Raw genomic sequence first — 20,084 nt, forward strand, 5'->3', positions numbered from 1 at the left:
AATCCAGTAGAACAGACCGCAAATCCAAAGTCTACCATTTTCTCACCTCAGAGTCCTAGTTTGCAAATACAATGTTTTTATTAGTTTATTGTGAGAGTTCAGAAATTTTCTTTAAAAAAAATAGCATCCACCACAAACTGAAAGATATACAAAGTCTTTTAAAATAGTATCTACTTAATTCAATAAATCTATATGCTCTATAGCATATTGTCAACAATGATGTTCTAGTTTGCTAGCTGCCAAAATGCAACACACCAGAGATGGATTGGCTTTCAATATTTAACATATAGTTCTTCAGAGGAAAGACAGCTAACTTTCAACTGAGGTTCTTTCTTAATGTGGGAAGGCACAGGACAATCTCTGCTGGCCTTCTCTCCAGGCCTCTGGGTTCCAACAACTTTCCCTAGGGTGATTCCTTTCTACATTTCCAAAGGCCTGGGCTGAGATGCAAGTGCTGAGATGAGGTATGCTGAGCTGCTTGGGATGTGCTACATTGAAACCTCTCATTTATGCACTAGTCAATTAAGTCAAACATCATTCATTACAGCAGGCAGCCTCCTAGCCAACTGCAGAAGTAAAGAGCAACAGATAAGGTTCACATACCATTGGCTCACATCCACAGCAACAGAACTAGGCACCTTCACCCGGCCAAGTTGACAACTGAATCTAACTACCACAATGACAATACAAAGTATCATTTATGAATTCCCCATTTTTGTGCCAGGGACTGTTTAAAGAACTTTACTTACATTAACTCACTTAATCATTCAACAAACTCATGAAGTAAGTACTATGGTAATTTAATAGATGGCTAGAAGGCAGTAATAAGATTTAAACTCTCATCTGTCTAATATCTTATTCCTCAAGGGATATTCCCCAGTTTTCCAGTGTCCCTTTCTTCAAACAAAATCTAATTTGGAAGACAACATATGAACTTGGAACTGCTTTGATTAATGCAGGTCTAGAAAGTCCAGAGAACAAATCCACACATACACAATGTGCATAGGTACACATAGGTACACATAACCCACACCTCCACACATAATTGAGAGGTATAGTTTCAAAATTACTGTCATGAAAGAACAGTGGATCACTGTGAAATAGTCATTTAAAATTTTTAATCAAATTACATAAGAGCCTTTCCTCAAGCTCAGGGTTAGAGCAGATAGTTTCTTGAGGTTAGACCCAGTGCTAAGATCTGTCTTTTCTATTTCACACGTGTTAGACCCAGCCTTCTCACTGGATAGTGGAATCAACCTCTTACTCCCACAATGTTATAACATCTATGAGCTTGAGGTTTTATTTCAATTATTAATGTTGAAACAAAGAGTGACTTGCTAAATATAGTAAGAATGAAAATACTTGAAACCTTGAAAATGAGGCTGTCCCCACTGAAATCTTAAAGAATATTGAGTGTGTAAGTGGCACAAATAACTCAGATCTTCCTGTTGTGCAAAAACAATCTCCAAATCATGGCTTGAGAAATTGAAGACTCTGGCCACACTACAATAGATTTACCATAATAAGGTTTTGTTTACTTATTTGTTTTTAAATATATCATGTCTTGTGAGCAGAGGCACTGACAGTACCTTTGTTCCAAACTATTTTTCAAGAATGTTTGCTTAGTAGACAGATGTGGGATATGTATAGTTTCTCATTCTGCAGAAAAGTTTGGCTATTGTCTAATTTAATAAAGTTAATATCTCCTTCTGGGATAAAAGTTAGTCTGGTTAGTAATAGACAATAAACCAAACTAACTTAGATTCATGTTCCCTAAGCTTGGGCTTCCTGTTCTGTGACATAGTTCAATGCATGTACAGACATCAAGTGCCCAACATGGGATCTCTCTATGGAATTGAGTATATTAGTTTTCTATGGCTACTGTCATAAGTTACCATGAACTGGTGGCTTAAAACAAAATAGATTTATTATTTTATGGGCCTGTAGATTAGAATTCCAGCTTGGGTCTCAGTCAGTGGGCTCAAATCAGGGTGTCAACAGGCATGGGTTCCTCCTGGAGAACATAGGAGAAAATTTCTTTCCTAGCCTTTTCCAGCCTCTAAAGGCTGCCTGCATTCTTTAGTTATGGCCCCCTTCCTCCTTCTTCAAGACCCGCAATGTTTCACATATCCCTGAACACTCTTTCATCATCACAGCTACCTCTTCTGCATCCCTTTTCCACTCTTCAGGACCCATGGGGTTACATTGGGCTCATCTGAATAATCCAGGAAAATTTTCCCATGATAACATTAGCTGATTAGTCAACTCAACTCCATTTGCAAATTTAAATCCCTTTTGCCACTGTTTTGGTTTACTAAAACTACCAGAATATGTAGGGATATATGAAAAATGGATTGGCTTATACAAAGGGTATTTATTGGGTTGCAAATTCACAGTTCTAAGACTATGGAAATGTCTGAATTAAGGCATCAACAAGATGATACCTGGACTCTGAAGAAAGTCTATTGACATCTGGAATACCTCTGTCAGCTGGGAAGGCTCATGGCCGGCATTATTGGTCCTTGCTCCTGGTTTGTTGATTTCAGCTTCTGATTCCAGTGGCTTTATTTCTGTGCCCTGCATGTTTTCTCTTAGTGTCTCCAGAACGTTTCTCTCTCTAGGTGTCTATGAGTCCTCTCTCAGCCTCTCCAAGGCAAACTCTGGATTTCATCTCTCAGCTTAGCAACTCCCAGGGCATTTTCTGACTCCAAACATCTGTGCTTTCCCCAAAATGTCTCTCTTTTAAAGGACTACAATAAGTGGATTAAGACCCACCTTGAATGAGCAGGGTCACATCTCCATGGCAACAACCTAATCAGAAGGTCTCACCCAACAGTGGGTCTGCACCCACAAGATTGAATTAAATGAACATGGCTTTTCTGGGGTACATAACAGTTTCAAACCAGCACACCATGTAGCCTAACATATCCCCAAGTCTTGGGGATTAAGATGTGGACATCACTGTGGGGCCATTATTCTGTCTATCACAGTCAGTCTCAAGCAACCTATACAAATACTTATACTATTGCTATGAGCAATAGGGCCCTTTGTCTCAGATCCAGGGGATTAATGCCTTCTTCCAACATCCATTAAAATGTGGCAGGCTAATAAGTTCATTTAAAAGTAATGTAAAAATTTCTGTTCTCACAAATGTCTTGATTTCATAATATTTTTCTAAAATATTGAAGCTCTCAAATATAACTTTTATATTTTAAGATATAAGGATATGATATATATATTATATAAATATCATTTTGTATTTTAATATTGCCTTTATTATTCATTAGCTGTGAAACTAGTGAAAGCTACTTATTTCAATTAATTGATTTCCTCATCTCTAAATCAGGCATAATTATAGAACTTAGCCTTTAAGGGTTTTAAGAGTAGTTACTAGAGATATGAAGTAATATAAATAAGTGCTTAGCATAGCAGGATAGCACCTGAAACATTTTCACTCAACAAGTCTTGTTATTTTTGGCTAATATTATAAATGAAAAATATAAATACGCCATTTCTTTATGGCTAGCAGAATAACTGCAAAGAAAAATTAGGTTATTCTTCCCCAGAGCCACACTGCCATGACTCGGGGCCCATTCTGAGCCAAAAATCTAACAAGCAGCAGTAAGGGGAATTCCTGTGAACTCCCGAATTCTACTAGGCCTTTGCCACATCTGTATCCACTGTGGTCTCCTTGGGATGTGCAGGTCTGTCCCCTCACTTTGAGAAAAGTTTACCTGAAACTTAAACAATCACAGCATCTGACTGGCAAGCATGCCTCTCATGTGTCCCTCCCCTACTCTGAGGGGTAGCAGCTATTCAGGTGACACAGCCAGAGCAGCAGCGTGATGGCAAACACCTAGAGCAGAGGCAGTTCTATTAGTCTATCCCTCAGTCTGAGGCCTGGTCTGTGCCAATCTTTCTTCCCAAAGTTGGCCAAGTCATCCTCCAAGATCTGGTCAACTTCAGCTGCCCCTCCAAGAACAGTGTGTGGCCACGGTGGCCCAAAGAGGGGATCTTGTGGTGGCTGAACAAATTCCATTGGGTAGTAGCTCTGAACCACTAGCACAGTGATGCTTAGCCTCAGTGCAGGTGTCTCTCATCGTACTTCTCCAGGTACCCTGGGCCCTGTAATGCTCATGGGTGGTGAACCTTGAAAAGACTCCTGGATTTGAGCTGGTGGGAATCTAAAAGGCCAGGCACCTTTGTGAGACTTTGGTGGCAGGCTTCACAAGGTTTCACTTACTGTTGGGTATTTTAGGGTTGTTTTGTACTTTTGTTTTACAGTCCATTTAAAATGGCACAACTGTAAACAGCTTCATTGCCATATTTTGCTCCTGTGGTTGACTGATTTGGAATGAATTATAATGGAAAGAACATAGAATTTAGAGCTAAGTCACAGCTATAGCATTTGTTGGCAATGTGGCTTGTGACAAGTCTCTGTGCTCTCTGAACTTCTATTCTGTTGGCTGGAAAACAAATAAAAACCAACTAGAATTTTTATGAGAATGCCAATTCTGCAAAAGTGTTATAGGATTCAAGTGAATACAGATGTGAAAGTTTTTAGAAATGAGAAATTCTGGTCATTTTCACCTTTCAACAGTGATCTGTTATTTATATTTTTATCTTGTGCTTTTTATCAAGGCCTGTGATCCCTCTGGACAAAGATCTGTTTTATATTTGTGAGCCCCACAATGCATAGCCAGCTGTCCAGTACCTGGTATTACTTAATAGACATCTGTTTAATTAGTTCACTAATTAATTAATAATTTATATGAGTATGAAATTAATAATAAAAGAATATTCTATTTCATATTTCCTTTTTTTGCCATAGAAACTTGAAGAGAAGGGAAATCAATTCTCCGTCTCAGTTTCTGTCTTTTTCCAAACTCCCTGAGCCAACCAGCAGAGCTGTATCCTGAGCAGCAGAGATAATGGAAACTTCTGTACGAGTGATAAAAAAAAAAGTTTACCTGAAACTTACACAATCGCAGCATCTGACTGGTAAGCATGCCTCTCGTGTACCCCTCCCTACTCTGGAGATTGACAGCTCCAAGCTTGCAGAGCTTTCCTGCCGCCTTCCAACAAAGGGTGGGCTTTGCTCAGAGGTAAAGGGTGGGGTTGCACCAGGGAGGTTTTCTCCTCTCACTTCCAGCAGGAGTGCCCTTCAGACTCCTTCACAGCACAAAAGCAGCTGTTCTTGAAAAAATGCTTACCAAACAGTCACAGCATTTTCTTTTTGTTACTCTGGGAAAGCAGTGCTTCTCTGCTGTTCCAATCAAATGTGGAGAGGTAGTTCCATAAGCAAAATGCCATGATATGAAATCATTCTGGAAAGTTTTCATGGTTTCCCTACTTAATTAAAATTTGGGAAGCTCATTGATATAAACTCTTTAGGAAACATATTTACATGGTAGACGGCATATTATTGTGAGAAGAAGCCCATGCCTTGGTGAAATGTAAGGTCTTTAAGAGTCAGTTTCCTTATTTCTAAAAGAGGAAACCTATCGCTGGTCCTGTTACTCAGATGGCCATTGACAGACCAAAATAAAAATGAGGAGTGAGTCGCATTAGATCTAAAGTACTCTATAATTATAAGATTTTTATTAGTTTCTTATTAGAGAAGTGTAGGTTTACAGAAAAAAATCATGCAGAAAAATATGGTTCCCATATAACTGTCCTTTATGAGCTTTTTACATAAGCATGGTACATTTGCTACAATTGATGAAATATTATCATTTTAGTGTTAACTATAGTCTGTAGTTTACATTAGGGTTAGATTTTTGCAATACACAGTCCTTTTCTTTAAAATTTCATTCTAGTAACATATGGAACCTAATATTTCCCCCTGTTAACTACATTTAAATTATATTTCAGTGCTATTAACTGCATTCACATTGTCGTGCAACATAGTTTCTGCTTGTAGTAATAGACAGTAGAAATGGTAGCACAGCATTGTGAGCATCATATAAGATATTAAGATGATTATGATTTTAAAATGCTAGTGATCAATGAAAGCAAGGGATACGGGGTATGGTAGGTATAATTTTTTTTTTCTTTCCTGTGTTTGTTTCATTTCTTTTTCTATTGTCTTTTTATTTTTTTCTGAATTAATACAAATGTTCTAAGAAAGGATGAATATGCAACTAAGTGATGATATGGTGAATTACTGATTATGTATGTTGTTTTATTTTGTTTCTTTATTTTTTTAATAAATAAAAAAGATGATTATGATTTTAAATGTAAGGCATATTTGTAACTGCTATGGTAGGCAACAAGAAAGCAAGATTTTTAAAAAATTAACATGTTTTCAGTGCTGTGCCATGAGCTACTAAGTCTCTGAATTTTTCCTCCCAATTACCTCTAGATTAATTCATTGTTCATTACCTTAGAGAACAGTTAAGTTTAATTGATTTGCTGACAGCTAAAGATTCATTTGAAAGAGTTTTTGTTTCAAACCATGTGGTTGAAAAATGTTTCTGTAGACTCTTGGTCCACTTTCCTATCAGAGTATAAGCTAGGACTCTGATAAAAATTATCTCAGGTGTCAGCAGATATTGTAGTCTTATGATCCTTACTTTAGAATCCCAATTATTATTTCCCAGGTCTGGGGTACAGGCCATAATTTAGAATTGAAGAGCACCATAACTTCACATGTTTTCTATTATTTCCATTATAAACATAGCTCATTTAGAATGACAGAAATTAAAAGGATCCAAAATGATCCTATCACTCCCTCACCTAGCAATAACTACTATTAAATATTGATGTCCCTCCTTCTGGGCTGTTTCTTCAGACTGTTATTTTTTAATTAGCTGTGATCATATGGTCTTCTTTTTTTTTTTTTACTGGATATCACTTGTTATATGTGAGCATGTGTGTGAGCATTTTTTGTTATAAAGAACTCATGCTCATATTTTTAAGTAACGTTTTGTTCTTTATCAACTGAATGCAAATTGTAGTCAATGGTTTATTTTACCATTCCTATAGAGCCATTCCATTTAGATTGTTTAGTGAACATTAACTATTAAAAAGCTTGTTGTGTCCCTCTAAAATATGAAAACAGAATGCAGTTCTCCCTATTTTTTTTCCTGGTGACTATCTCAATTTCATTGGTATCTGCTTAATCAAAGTTCATGGGATCATCTTCTAAGATTTATATAAATCATCTTGGGGAAGGAGACAATGATGACTTCTAAAAACATACAGCAAAATAGCCCTTGCTTTGATTTGTTGAATGACATATAAATAGTGACAGCATTGGCTAAAAAATAAAAAAGGTGGATTTCTGGGGCCCTAATTTGGAAAGATTTACAAGTAGGGAACCCAAAATAAATAAGGAGGAAACATTAAGGATTCTGTGGATGGATGTTGGATACTATGAACAAACTTAATGAGGGAAGTTTTTATGGAGGAAAAATACTATGTATTCACTGTTCTTTGAAGGAGTTGTAACCATTTCTAAACACACATGCCCCAGTTGGCAACATTTATGAATGGAGTCCAAGTCAGTTCATTCACGTTGGGGATGTGCCAACAGAGAATAAGTGATAACTCTGAGAAGTGGCTTGTTTGCTTATCTCTCTGGAGACTCAGAGCTCTCAGAATTGCTTTTCTGAAAAAATCCCAAAGCTAAAATACATTTTTTGAAGATGCATATTCCTGATGGAAAAGAAGCTCAAGGGAAGGAAATGAGAGATTATAAGCAAGAAGGAAAATTTTCCCCAATAGAATTACTTAGGTTTCATACATCTGAAGGCAGAAGGTACTGCAATTAATAAACACACACACATACAAGAAAATAGCCTCTCTTATTGTTTACTTGGCTTATAAATGTTTCAACTCAATTATGCAGACACTTAGAACAAGGGCCATGACTTGCATTTCGGGTAGTAAGACAGTATAATAGACATACAGTGGCACTTAATACTGAATTGACAAATGAGCTTCAGTTTATCAACAGAGAAGAGATGGGTTTTGGTACCACAGCCATTTTAACAAGAAGGAACCAAAATATCTTTTCCTGGGACTAGGTTGAACCACCTAGAATCATCAGCTTTGTCTATTTCTGACATGTATAAATAGCAATTTCATGCAGTTCAACTTATAGTTGGTAGGCTGTAATAAAGGAAACAGATCTGTCCACTCAATTGTTCTAGAGAATCTACCATTAAATTCACCAATTAATGTGATTTGACAAAGTGATTCCAAATTCATATATCAGAATAACTTTTTGAGGGTATATGAGAAAACTTACTTTATTAGGTAGACTGGTTATTACAAATAGAGTGTGTTCTAGTTTCCTGGGCTGCTCATTCAAATATCTTGCAATGATTCATAATAAATAATGGGAATGTATTTACTCATGGTTTCAAAGCTAAAAGAAAGTCCAAGTCAAGGCAGCATCAAGGCAATGATTTTTCTCTGAAGGCTGTGGCACTCTGGGACTGGCGGCCTGTGATTCTTCGTCCTTAGTTTGTCACATGATCTCTCCCTTCTTTTCTGGGTTCCTCTGAATTTCACCTTCTTGCTTCCTGTGGCTTTCTCTCTCTCATTATCTGAAATTCACTCCGTTTATAAAGGATGTCAGTAATAGGATTAAGACCCATCCTGCTTGAGGTGAGTCACACCTTAGCTGAGTAGACTCATCAAAATGTCCTATTTACAATGTGTCTACATCCACAAGAATGGATTAAATTTAAGAAGATGTTTTTCTTGGGCCTATATAACTTCAAACCACCAAAGAGTTTTTCTGGTTTTTTTTTTTTTAGGTGCTTTATCAGAAGATCTACTGAATGTAATTGCAAACATATCTGGATGCCTGCCTTACATGTTACCACCAAAATGTCCAAATACTTGCCTAGCAAACAAATACAGACTTATCACAGGAGCTTGCAATAGCAGGTAAATTCTCATGTAAATTTGATTTGAATGTGATTAGATACTGATCATACGGGAAATCCTGGAGACTATTTGTGCATCTTCACTACTCCTCTGAGCTTCACACCCGAACATCCACTGATCATTTGACATTTTCTGGGTAGGCACCTCAGCATGACCAAAGCCAAAGTTTCATTCCCACCAACACTATCCTTTCTCCAAATAAGAGTTTATAAATCATCATTGTTTTTGTAAAGTCATAAAATGGCACCATATTCACCTAATTGCTTAAGTCAGATATTTAAAGTCATCTGTGATTTCTTCAAATCCCTTAACCACTTTTTTGGTAGAAAAATAAGTGTTTATTTTCTAACTCTAAAATGTGTCCTAAATCTGACTTCCGGAGAAGATGGCGGCTTAGTAAGACGCACGGGTCTTAGTTCCTCCTCCAGAAAAGCAACTAAAGAAACAGAAACAATACGAAACAGCTCCCGGAGTCACGACAGAGACCAAAAAGACAGCGTACCCCATTCTGGAACAGCTGAACGGGCAGGGAGAATCTGCTGCGGTGAGCTACCCGAGGGGCGCGCGTTTTCCCGGCGGGGTGGCTGGCGACTGGGGTCCCCTCCACGCACGTGGCTCCCTGGTCTGACTGGGAAGGTTGGATAGCGGGGCCCTCCCATCACGCTTGGCGTTTCGGGCCAGCTGGGCAATTAGGACCGGCACTCTCCCAAGCCGCAGCGGCCAGCGACCCCCGCCTCCACGCGCGGTTTCCCGGGCCGACTGCCGTGCAGACAGACGAGCGCCACGAGCGCCACCTACTGGGCAGGAAAAGAAAAACAGAGCCCAGAGATTTCACAGAAAAAGCTTTCAACCAGCTGGGTCCCACACCCAGGGAAATCTGATCAAATGCCCAGACACCAGCAGAAAATAATGGATGACGCTCAGAAAATTGAAGATATGGCCCAGTCAAAGGAACAAACCAATAGTTCAAATGAGATACAGGAGCTGAGACAACTAATGCTGAATATACGAACAGAAATGGAAAAATTCTTCAAAAACCAAATCAATAAATTGAGGGAGGACATGAAGAAGACATGGGCTGAAAAAAGAAGAAATAGAAAATCTGAAAAAACAAATCACAGAACTTATGGGAGTGAAAGACAAAGAAGAAAAAATGGAAAAAACAATGGATACCTACAATGGTAGATCTAAAGAGACAGAAGCTACAATTAGTGAACTGGAGGATGGAACATCTGAATTCCAAAAAGAAACAGAAACTATAGGGAAAAGAATGGAAAAACTTGAGCAGGGGATCAGGGAACTGAATGACAATATGAAGCGCACAAATATACGTGTTGTGGGTGTCCCAGAAGGAGAAGAGAAGGGAAAAGGAGGAGAAAAACTAATGGAAGAAATTATCACTGAAAATTTCCCAACTCTTATGAAAGACCTAAATTTACAGATCCAAGAAGTTCAGCGCACCCCAAAGAGAATAGACCCAAATAGGCGTTCTCCAAGACACTTACTAGTTAGAATGTCAGAGGTCAAAGAGAAAGAGAGGATCTTGAAAGCAGCAAGAGAAAAACAATCTGTCACATACAAGGGAAACCCAATAAGACTATGTGTAGATTTCTCAGCAGAAACCATGGAAGCTAGAAGAAAGTGGGATGATATATTTAAATTACTAAAAGAGAAAAACTGCCAACCAAGACTCCTATATCCAGCAAAATTGTCCTTCAAAAATGAAGGAGAAATTAAAACATTTATAGACAAAAAGTCACTGAGAGAATTTGTGACCAAGAGACCAGCTCTGCAAGAAATACTAAAGGAAGCACTAGAGTCAGATACGAAAAGACAGAAGAGAGAGGTATGGAGTAAAGTGTAGAAAGAAGGAAAATCAGATATGATATATATAATACAAAAGCCAAAATGGTAGAGGAAAATATTACCAAACAGTAATAATACTAAAAGTTAATGGACTGAATTTCCCAATCAAAAGACATAGAATGGCAGAATGGATTACGATCCAGCAATACCACTGCTAGGTATCTACTCAAGGGACTTAAGGGCAAAGACACAGACGGACATTTGCACACCAGTGTCTATAGCAGTATTATCTACAATTGCAAAGAGATGGAAACAGCCAAAATGTCCATCAACAGACGAGTGGCTAAACAAACTGTGGCGTATACCTACGATGGAATATTATGCAGCTTTAAGACAGACTAAACTTATGAAGCATGTAATAACATGGATGGACCTAGAGAACATTATGCTGAGTGAGTCTAGCCAAAAACTAAAGGACAAATACTGTAAGGTCCCACTGATGTGAACCGACATTTGAGAATCAGCTTGGAATATATCATTGGTAACAGAGACCAGCAGGAGTTAGAAACAGGGTAAGATAATGGGTAATTGGAGCTGAAGGGATACAGACTGTGCAACAGGACTAGATACAAAAACTCAAAAATGGACAGCACAATAATACCTAAGTGTAATGTAACTATGTTGGAACACTGAATGAAGCTGCACCTGAAATATGGTTTTTTGTTTGTTTGTTTGTGTGTTTGTATCTTTTGTTTTTGTTTTTTTTCTTTTTCCTTTATATATATATATATATATATTATTAGTATTATTATTTTAATTCTCTTCTCTATATTAACATTCTATATTTTTTTCTGCTGTTTTGCTAGTTCTTTTCCTAAATCGATGCAAATGTACTAAGAAATGATGATCATACATCTATGTGATGATACTAAGAATTACTGAGTGCATTTGTAGAATGGAATGATTTCTAAATGTTGTGTTAATTTCTTTTTTTTGATTAATAAAAAAATTTAAAAAAAAATAAATAATAAATAAATAAATAAGTAAAAATAAAAAAAAATAAAAAAAAAATGTGTCCTAAATCTTACTTCTTCTATGCATCTTCCTTCCTATCACCCACATAGGTTGAAGTCAAATGATCAGTCATCTGGGCACATTAACCTCAGGAGAAGAACTCTAGCCTGAGAGGTAAACTGGTAAGACCGAGGCTAGAGGCTGCCCGCAGGTACTTTGACACAATGCATAAGACAGAAGTAGGATGCTGGGTATATGATAGTGGTTAAGAGCTAGGACTTTGCAATTAGACAGACATGGGTTTGATACTGGGAATCCCCCCTTAGCAGCTGGACAATTATTTCAGTTCTCTGAACTGTGAGATAATGTATGGAAAGCTCAGAGTAGGAACTCGTCCATCTGGCCATATGTAAGGAAGAGATTTGGAGAGCAAGGGGAAGCCCAATGAGGAGAGGCAGACTGGGTGCTGAATGCAGAGCGATGGTGCAGAACTTCACACCAGCAACACTCACAAACCCCTTCCTACACCTGAGCCTGGACTTGATCTGTGTTCACCTGTGATTGTGGATTCAGGTGTGGAGTCACAGCTCCTCTCCTCAGAGGAGATACAGGCCTCAACAAACAATGCCAAGAAGAAGGTAAGTGCTCACGAGCACCAGGGGTGGCAAGTTGTCCTAATTAGTCATATAGCCTGATGGAATTGAGTTGAGAAGGGTTCTTGGGAGGTGATGATGCCTGAGCCCAGTGAAAGACCTAAATAGAAATTTCTTAGACATGTAAAAACCAAAGGGGCATCTGAGGCAGGGAGTGTTTCACAGACTAACGCTGCAGGTTGCCCGTTGGGGAAAGGGTGTTGATAAGGATAATGGAAAGTCAAAAGGAGAAAACTAACCTCATCTATGGGGACAGGAAGGACTGCTTTCTAAGTAGGCTTCACGTGGTTTTCTTCCAAAAACAAAATCTGCTCAGAAAAATTTAGTGACATCACTTTCCAGGTCTTGTTCACTAGCTAACTTAGCTCTCCAGCCTTCTCTTAAGTGTCCTCTGGGTCTACTTTCTGTTATCAGCCAGTTATATTTGCTTCTTCAACATCTGTGCCTCTGCTCTGGCCTGAGATGCTCCCCTGGCATTCAATGTCCAGCTGGGACACCTCTTCTTTAAGAAAGCTCTTTGTACCCAGTTGGAAGTGGCCACTCCCTCCTTCAAATGCCTACAGTAGTCATTGTCCAAGTCACTCATGTGACACTGACCTCTTACTGCTCAATTTTAGTTGCATTTGTATTTCTCAGTCCCCTGACAAAGAGTGTAGGCTACCAAGCGGTGGCACCCTCAGCACAATGCCCAGTATAGAAAGTTCTCAGTAAATATTCTCAGACCATTAATAAGTAGGTGTTTTCATGTTTTTTATTTGTATTATACACAATATATAGGCTTCTTTCACTTGCCCTAAAAGTCCCAATAAGTTTTAGACTTTTTTTTGTAATATCAAGTCAGCATGTTTAATATTCATTTGTTGTTTTATTTCATCTATGGAGCTTAAGGAATTCAGGGCAGAGTATGTTTTTTGTTTGTTTGATTTTTTAAAATATGGAACACTTCATGAGTTTGTGTGTCATCCTTGTGCAGGGTCCTTGCTAATCTTTTCTGTATCGTTCCAATTTTTAGTATATGTGCTGCTGAGGTGAGCACCAGAGTATGTTTTATACTCCATTTCTGGTATACCTTTTTAACTTAAAAATGTATTTTCCTTTTGAATATTTCTGCCTACTGAGCTTTGTTTCTGCATCATGGCTGGGTTGGATGATGTATTTTTATTTCATTTATAAAAAACAGGTTGTCATTTGCAATAAGCTAAGATTGATTAAATTCAGCAGTGGTCAAAATTCTTTATGATGTTTCTAAAATTAAATTTTGGTTTTATTGATCATTATGTATCATTGTATGATTCCTAATTTTTCTAAAATTTTACCAATGTATCTTTTTTAATTCTTTTGAATTTATTTTACTATTGTTTTATTTCTTCTAGAATCTAACATGACGCTGAGTGTTCTCCCTCTTTTACTTTCTTAATAAATTAATATACTGTATTACTGCTTTGGTAACAACAGTAATTTATAAATTTTAAATAATATTTCATTGCTGGTTTTGATGATGTCCTTAAGCCAGATATTAGTTGAAATTTAACTTTTAAATTCCTAAATTTTTAAATGTGGATTTTTAAAATTCATTCATTTTTACTAGTTTTATTGCATTGTGGTCTTTTATGGACATTTTACATATGTATGATATGTACTTTTATGTTCATTTTCTCTTTTTTGCAATTATCTTAATTGCCAAGAACATATAAAATGAAATTATTTAGTGAATAGTGGCAAAGAAGGATTTTTGTTAAATCACATTTGAGTTTCTTATTTGTATGATATAATCAATTCTATAAGCAAGTACTATGTGTGGAAGTGAATATAACCTCAAAGCTTTAAATTTTGATCTATGTTTTGTTTTTATTTTTGTTTTACCTTTTCCTAAGAATGGTGCTCAAGTTTCTGCATGAACTTGTATTGTTATGTGTGTGTGTGCATGAATACTAAGCTCATTTTTTAAAAAAACAATTTGGTGTAACCCCAAAGAAAATATATGGAAAATATATTCAGAAAGAAATGAAAAGAGACTCAAAATGGTACAATACCTAAAATCAAATAAAGATGGAAGTAGGCATGGACAGAAGAATTAAGGGTAATAAAAGGTTTAAGACTTCAAAAGACAGTAGCAAAATGGAAGAAGAAAGACCTGCATTATCAGTAATTACTTTAAATGTAAACAGGTTAAACTCACCAGTTAAAAGGAAGAAATTGACAGAATGGATTTTAAAACATGACCCAACAATATGCTGTTTAAAGAGACCCACATTAAGTTGAAAGAAATAAGTAGGTTGAAAGTGAAAGGATGGAAAAATACCATGAATATAATAACCAAAATAGAGCTGGGATGGCCATATTAATATTACAAGCCTCCATCCAATCAGGAAACAACAAACAACCTAGTAGGCACCCTCCCCTCCCAGCATCACTGTCCCTTAACGACACAGCTCCCAGAACCAGGAACCAGAGCCATTTTTCCTTTCTTCCTGTTGGCTTCCCAGGTGGGAGCCAATTTCAGGCTCCTACCTGCTTTCTCTTTTTTGCTCTCCAACCTGCTTCCTTCCTGCTTTACATTTTCAATAAATCTGTTGCTCTTTGACTTGCTGTCTTGTGTGGTATCATAAACAATCCCATACCAACACTAACCCTAGTCCTGTGGGTATTAACTCATTTTAAATGGAATCTTCATGTCCTAACATACAGTCCTGTGGATGTAAACTAATTTGTGACTAGGATCTTTGAAGATCCTATTTAGATGAAGCCAAATAGAACCAGGATGGACTTTAGTCCATTAGACTGAAGTCCTTATAAGCAGAGGAAATTTGGATTCAGTCAGTCAGTAGGAGCCAGTGGAGGAAACAGGAAGAGGAGAAAGACTGCCTGCAAGCCATCTCCAGAACTTTGCTGACTTTGGAGAAAACATGGCCTTGAGGACACTTTGATTTTGGACTTCTAGCCTCCACAACTCAAGCTGATTGATTACTGTGTTTAAGCCAGTGTGTAGAATTTGTCATAGCAGTCTTGGTAATCTAAGACACCCTACTTGAGCATTAGCCTTGTGACAATGGGGGCTTTATCTTATTCATTCTTGCATCTCAAGTAACTAGAGCAAGACTGTTGAGAAGTAATTGTGTACTGAGTGAATGGAAGTATTTCAGTGGTGAGAGCAACTACCTCAGAAAACTCCAAATATGGGGAGTTGACCGACTTTACAGGGGAATATTATTATATTTAGACTCCAATTGTTTGATAAATCCCTGGGCTTCATCCTCAACTCTCTTGGGAAACTTTGTCTCCAGGCTTTACAAATATATCTATCTATCTATCTATCTATCTATCTATCTATCTATCTATCTATCTATCCATCCACCCATCCATCTGTCTATCCATCTATCCAATCTATAAATTTCTATCCTGCTAGAATACTCCCGAGAAGAATTTTGAAAAGGAAAGAATCCCTACAAAGAAATATTAAAGATGACATCTAAGAACTTTATCATATGTTTAAACAGTTGCAAATTGTTTACTTTCCAGAATATTTCAAATATTTATATTTAAAATAAAACTAGTGAAATTATTTATAAATGCCAAAGGAACATGAATACCACAATTTTATACCCACTGAAATCCATTAAAAAAGACAGAAAATTTCCATGTTTATTTTGCTCTTCAAACTCATGTTTCCATTACATTTTCCCTATAAATTTTTTCAATTGTAGTAAATTTTAGGCTAGAAAATACTTAATTTTTACTTTTACATATTCTTTTACTTTTACATTTGCTTCTGTTAAAATTTTATTTTATATCTGTATAATATAAATTGCATCTAATTTATATAATTTTATTTTATATACTTATATTTTTACAGGTTTATATATTTTGTTTTATATGCTTTACATATTTATATAATCTAAATTGAATTTCATATTTAGAAAAGTGTTCATTATGTTTTCAAGATTGAGTTATAACTATTATTATAACACAATTGATTAAATCATTGTAAATTATTACAAATGCTGATAATTAATAGATAACAGATATGCTTTTTTTGTAAGTCAACTTATAAGTGCTATGGGTGGGAGTGTTTCTTTTAGTTCATGTATTGGTTGGGTGAATATTACTTATTGGCTGAGTGATCATGAATCACAAGCTGCCTAAATAAATTCCTGTATACACCTGTTAACTCAATATAATTCTTAATAGTACTCCCCTTCACTCATAAAAATATTCCAACTTGGATTATAAATTACATGGTCATGTTACTCACTGTAAAATGAGACAGAATGAAACAACAATTACATGCTTATTTTTCACCTTTAAAGATGTACATGCTTAGAAACCTGGTACTAAGTTTAAATATTTAGCTGGTAATAGAAGTTTTGATATCCTAACAGAACCTGGTTCTCAAAATTCCTTCTAAGATATAAGAAAATGATCATATAATTTGCTATCATTAAATTTAATGTCATTGATCAGCAAACAACTCAATCAGGGTCTCCATTTTTTTTTTTTTGCATGAGCTGGCACTGCGAATCAAACTCATGCCTCCAGCATAGTGGCCAGAACTCCCTACTGAGCCACTGTGGCCCATCTGTTTCCATTTTTAAAAACAAATTTGGAAAGCACCTACCTGATTTGCAAAGGAGTGACCAATCATTAGATTTTCATTTTCTCAATTTCTGTGAAAAGTTCCCCAAAATCTCTAGCAGGACACAGAAAAGGACTTTAATTAATCTTGTTCCTTTTTTAATTAGAGACAACTTACTTAACACAGTATGATTAGAAATGACTAAGAAAGTCAAAATAATCATAAAACATGCCTTTGCCTTATTATGCATTTTAGATATATTTTGTTAAAATATATTTTGACAAGTAGAATGAACTTCAAATCACTCTATTTATAGAAACATTCTTATTTAACTGAATTGGTAGTGCCTAACCTCCTTGTCAAATCAATCAATCAAATATGCCTTACTTTTTCTCAGAAAATGTATGATTTTATTTTTAATTTAGCTAAATGCATTAATATATATTCCTTGACAACCATCTCACTTATTAATTTTGAAATTTCAGCAAATTTCAAAGTACCCTAATGGACTCTTAATTTTTAGCATAAATATAAATGACAGGTAAGGACATGAAGCCCTAAGGTTGTTTTATGGTGATTAAAGGATGCTTAAATACAAGAATATTTCAAATTTTCTCCTTGCTTGGAAACTCAGAAGATTTTTTTCTCCTCCAAGACAGTGTGCCACTGTATGTTCCAGAAAGGTGAGAGAGATGCCCTTCAAAGGAAAGTGGAGTAGGAGAAAGTCTATGGGAAAATAAAAAGTATAAAGAAGAATCCACTGGCAGGATTCCTCAACAGCAGATGCATTTCCAAACATAGGAAAGAATGTATATGGAATTTGAGGCTTTGATAGCTAATTCCCTTGAGAATATTAATACCCATATGCACTGAAGAAAGCCTTTTGGTTCTGTCAGGTATACATATCCCAGAGAAAGACAACTTCTTTAAAGCATGGGTCTCTGGGAAGCCATACTCTCATTTATTTTCCTTGGGAATGATGTGCAACCCAGTATCATATTTGGGATTTGATGCTTCTATCCTTTCTTTTTCCCCACTTCAATCACCTCCACTTATTTATTCCCCATAGAGACCATCCCAGGTGAGGGTTTAACTCTAAATTATGCAGAACAGAGACCACATTCTTTAATCTTGAAATGTCTTGGGATCGCATCTTGACCCTGTAACTCATTAACTGTGTATAGGTAAAATATACAGTATTGTAATAATATAATAAAGAGCTAAAAGTATATGACATCCCTATCTAATAATATAGTAATTCAGCTTAGAGAAGATCAAACTTACAAAGCCAGGTTCAGAGAAGGAACTCAACAAAGGTCATGGTTACCATCATTTTAATTAAAACCTAGATGTCCTCAGGTCCTTAAAGAGGTTGGTGAGAAGGGAGGTCAGAGGTTTCATGCTTCCCATTGGCTACATGTGAACATGGTGGGGTTGGCTGCAGCAGAGTTTGATGCAGGCATATTTGGAAAATTCCTTTGTGCAGAAAACCACCCAGGGCACAGGTAAGGATAAGTCTTCATTTCAAAAGCTGCTCTAGGATGCTTCCAAAACAAAAAAGTTAGAATGGCCATAACCCAAACACCCCTAAAGAGAGGGATGGAAAGATCAAAGGTGCTGTTGGAGTTATACAGAGAAGAGAGGATTTAACAAATTAATATGATTGCTGAATCATTAAATTGATATTTCTTTGTTTAATCTCCAGTATCTTAGAGCAGCTAGAAGTAAAAACCTTAACTTGTGGAATTGTAACCCATACCAAACTCTGAAATATGTTCTACAACTAATTGTGGTGCTGTGCTTTGACATTTATTGCTTTTTTTGTATATATGTTATTTTTCACAAAGAAGAAAAAAGTTGATTGTGATGATGAAAAATATTTATTCCTTCTCTAGCATCCTATATTCTGGAGCAGCTAGAAGGAAATATCTGAGAGGATCATATGGTAGCCCATAACAAACTCTAGGATCTGTCTTGTAACTACTTGTTGAAGAGTGCTTTGAAAACTATCACTTTTTTCTTTCTTTGCTTCACATATATGTTATATTGTACAATAAAATGTGAAAAAAAGCTGCTGTTGGAGAACCACTCTGAAGGAGGGTTCTATCTTGAAAAGGTGTTACCCAAAATCTGCTAGTTTAGGCTATAGTTGGTCAAAAAAACTGTTCTATTTGGATAATTTGGATTTAGCAGGATGGGTTGAGAGGAAGAGTTAAGGGCTAAGGTCATGTGAGAGCTGCCAAGAGGAGTGAGAAGGACAATTTATAGGAACAAAGGTCATGCAAGGGTCACCATGGCGGTATAAATGAAATATAAATTAACTTAATGAAATTTTACTTTCCAATTTACAAGCTGGGAAAAATAGTTGAAATTATAATACCCAGGGTTGCTGAGGATTTCAGGAAATAATTCACCCTCATACATTACTTGGACAAATGCAAATTGGCTGAAATTGTCAGGAGACAATGTGACATTAAACATAAGAAAATAAGTAAATACCTTATAATACCACTACTTAGAGATCTATCCAAGGGAAATAGCAGAGATGTCCATAGAAATGAGTGTACATATTTGTTCATAGCAATTGTTTATAGCTCCAAAATACCAGAAAATTTTAAATATTGATCATAGAAGATGAATTAAGAAAATTGCAGTATATATAGGATATAATACAACTTCAAATATTCATGCCATAAAATAGTAGTTATTGCATAATAAAATGTTTCTTAATGAGTGAAATTTTAGGTGATTATTTCCTTGCTGCTTTTCTGTTTTCCAAATGTCCACTATTGAGCATATATGACTTTTGTAACTAGAGAAAATAAAGATAAAAGTAATTTCTCTATCAGTTTTAATATGAAATCAAGAATATGTCTAGCAGTGAGTTCATCTGTTGTGCCCATTGTTCAGAACAGCAGAGACACAAGCAAGGCTTATCCTTCTGGAAATTATTCTTAGAATCTTAGCATTGTGGGAATTGATCCACCTGCTTGTAGCTAAGTGCTTTGGTTAATTTATTTTTTTCTCTCTCTGGAGTAACATTTAGTAGTTAAGTGATTTAGCTAATGGTCACACAAGTGAGTCTAAAAATAAGCAATACAACATAAATCAGTATGTTTTTAACTGTTGACATCTTT

The 20,084-nt window shown here is 36.3% G+C and overlaps 1 non-coding gene and 1 pseudogene across 1 annotated transcript; one reads left to right on the forward strand and one right to left on the reverse strand.

The window, feature by feature from the left end:
* Window positions 1–13,302: 13,302 nt before the first annotated feature.
* On the reverse strand, window positions 13,303–13,410 carry LOC143673302 (U6 spliceosomal RNA). Its single transcript, XR_013170314.1, has one exon. It is a non-coding gene; the product is annotated as a U6 spliceosomal RNA (small nuclear RNA).
* Window positions 13,411–19,240: 5,830 nt separating this feature from the next.
* LOC143673297 (thyroid peroxidase-like) overlaps window positions 19,241–20,084 on the forward strand; it is a 42,527-nt pseudogene continuing 41,683 nt past the window's right edge.

Source organism: Tamandua tetradactyla, unplaced genomic scaffold, assembly GCF_023851605.1.
Source record: "Tamandua tetradactyla isolate mTamTet1 unplaced genomic scaffold, mTamTet1.pri scaffold_91_ctg1, whole genome shotgun sequence".
Taxonomy (NCBI): domain Eukaryota; kingdom Metazoa; phylum Chordata; class Mammalia; order Pilosa; family Myrmecophagidae; genus Tamandua; species Tamandua tetradactyla.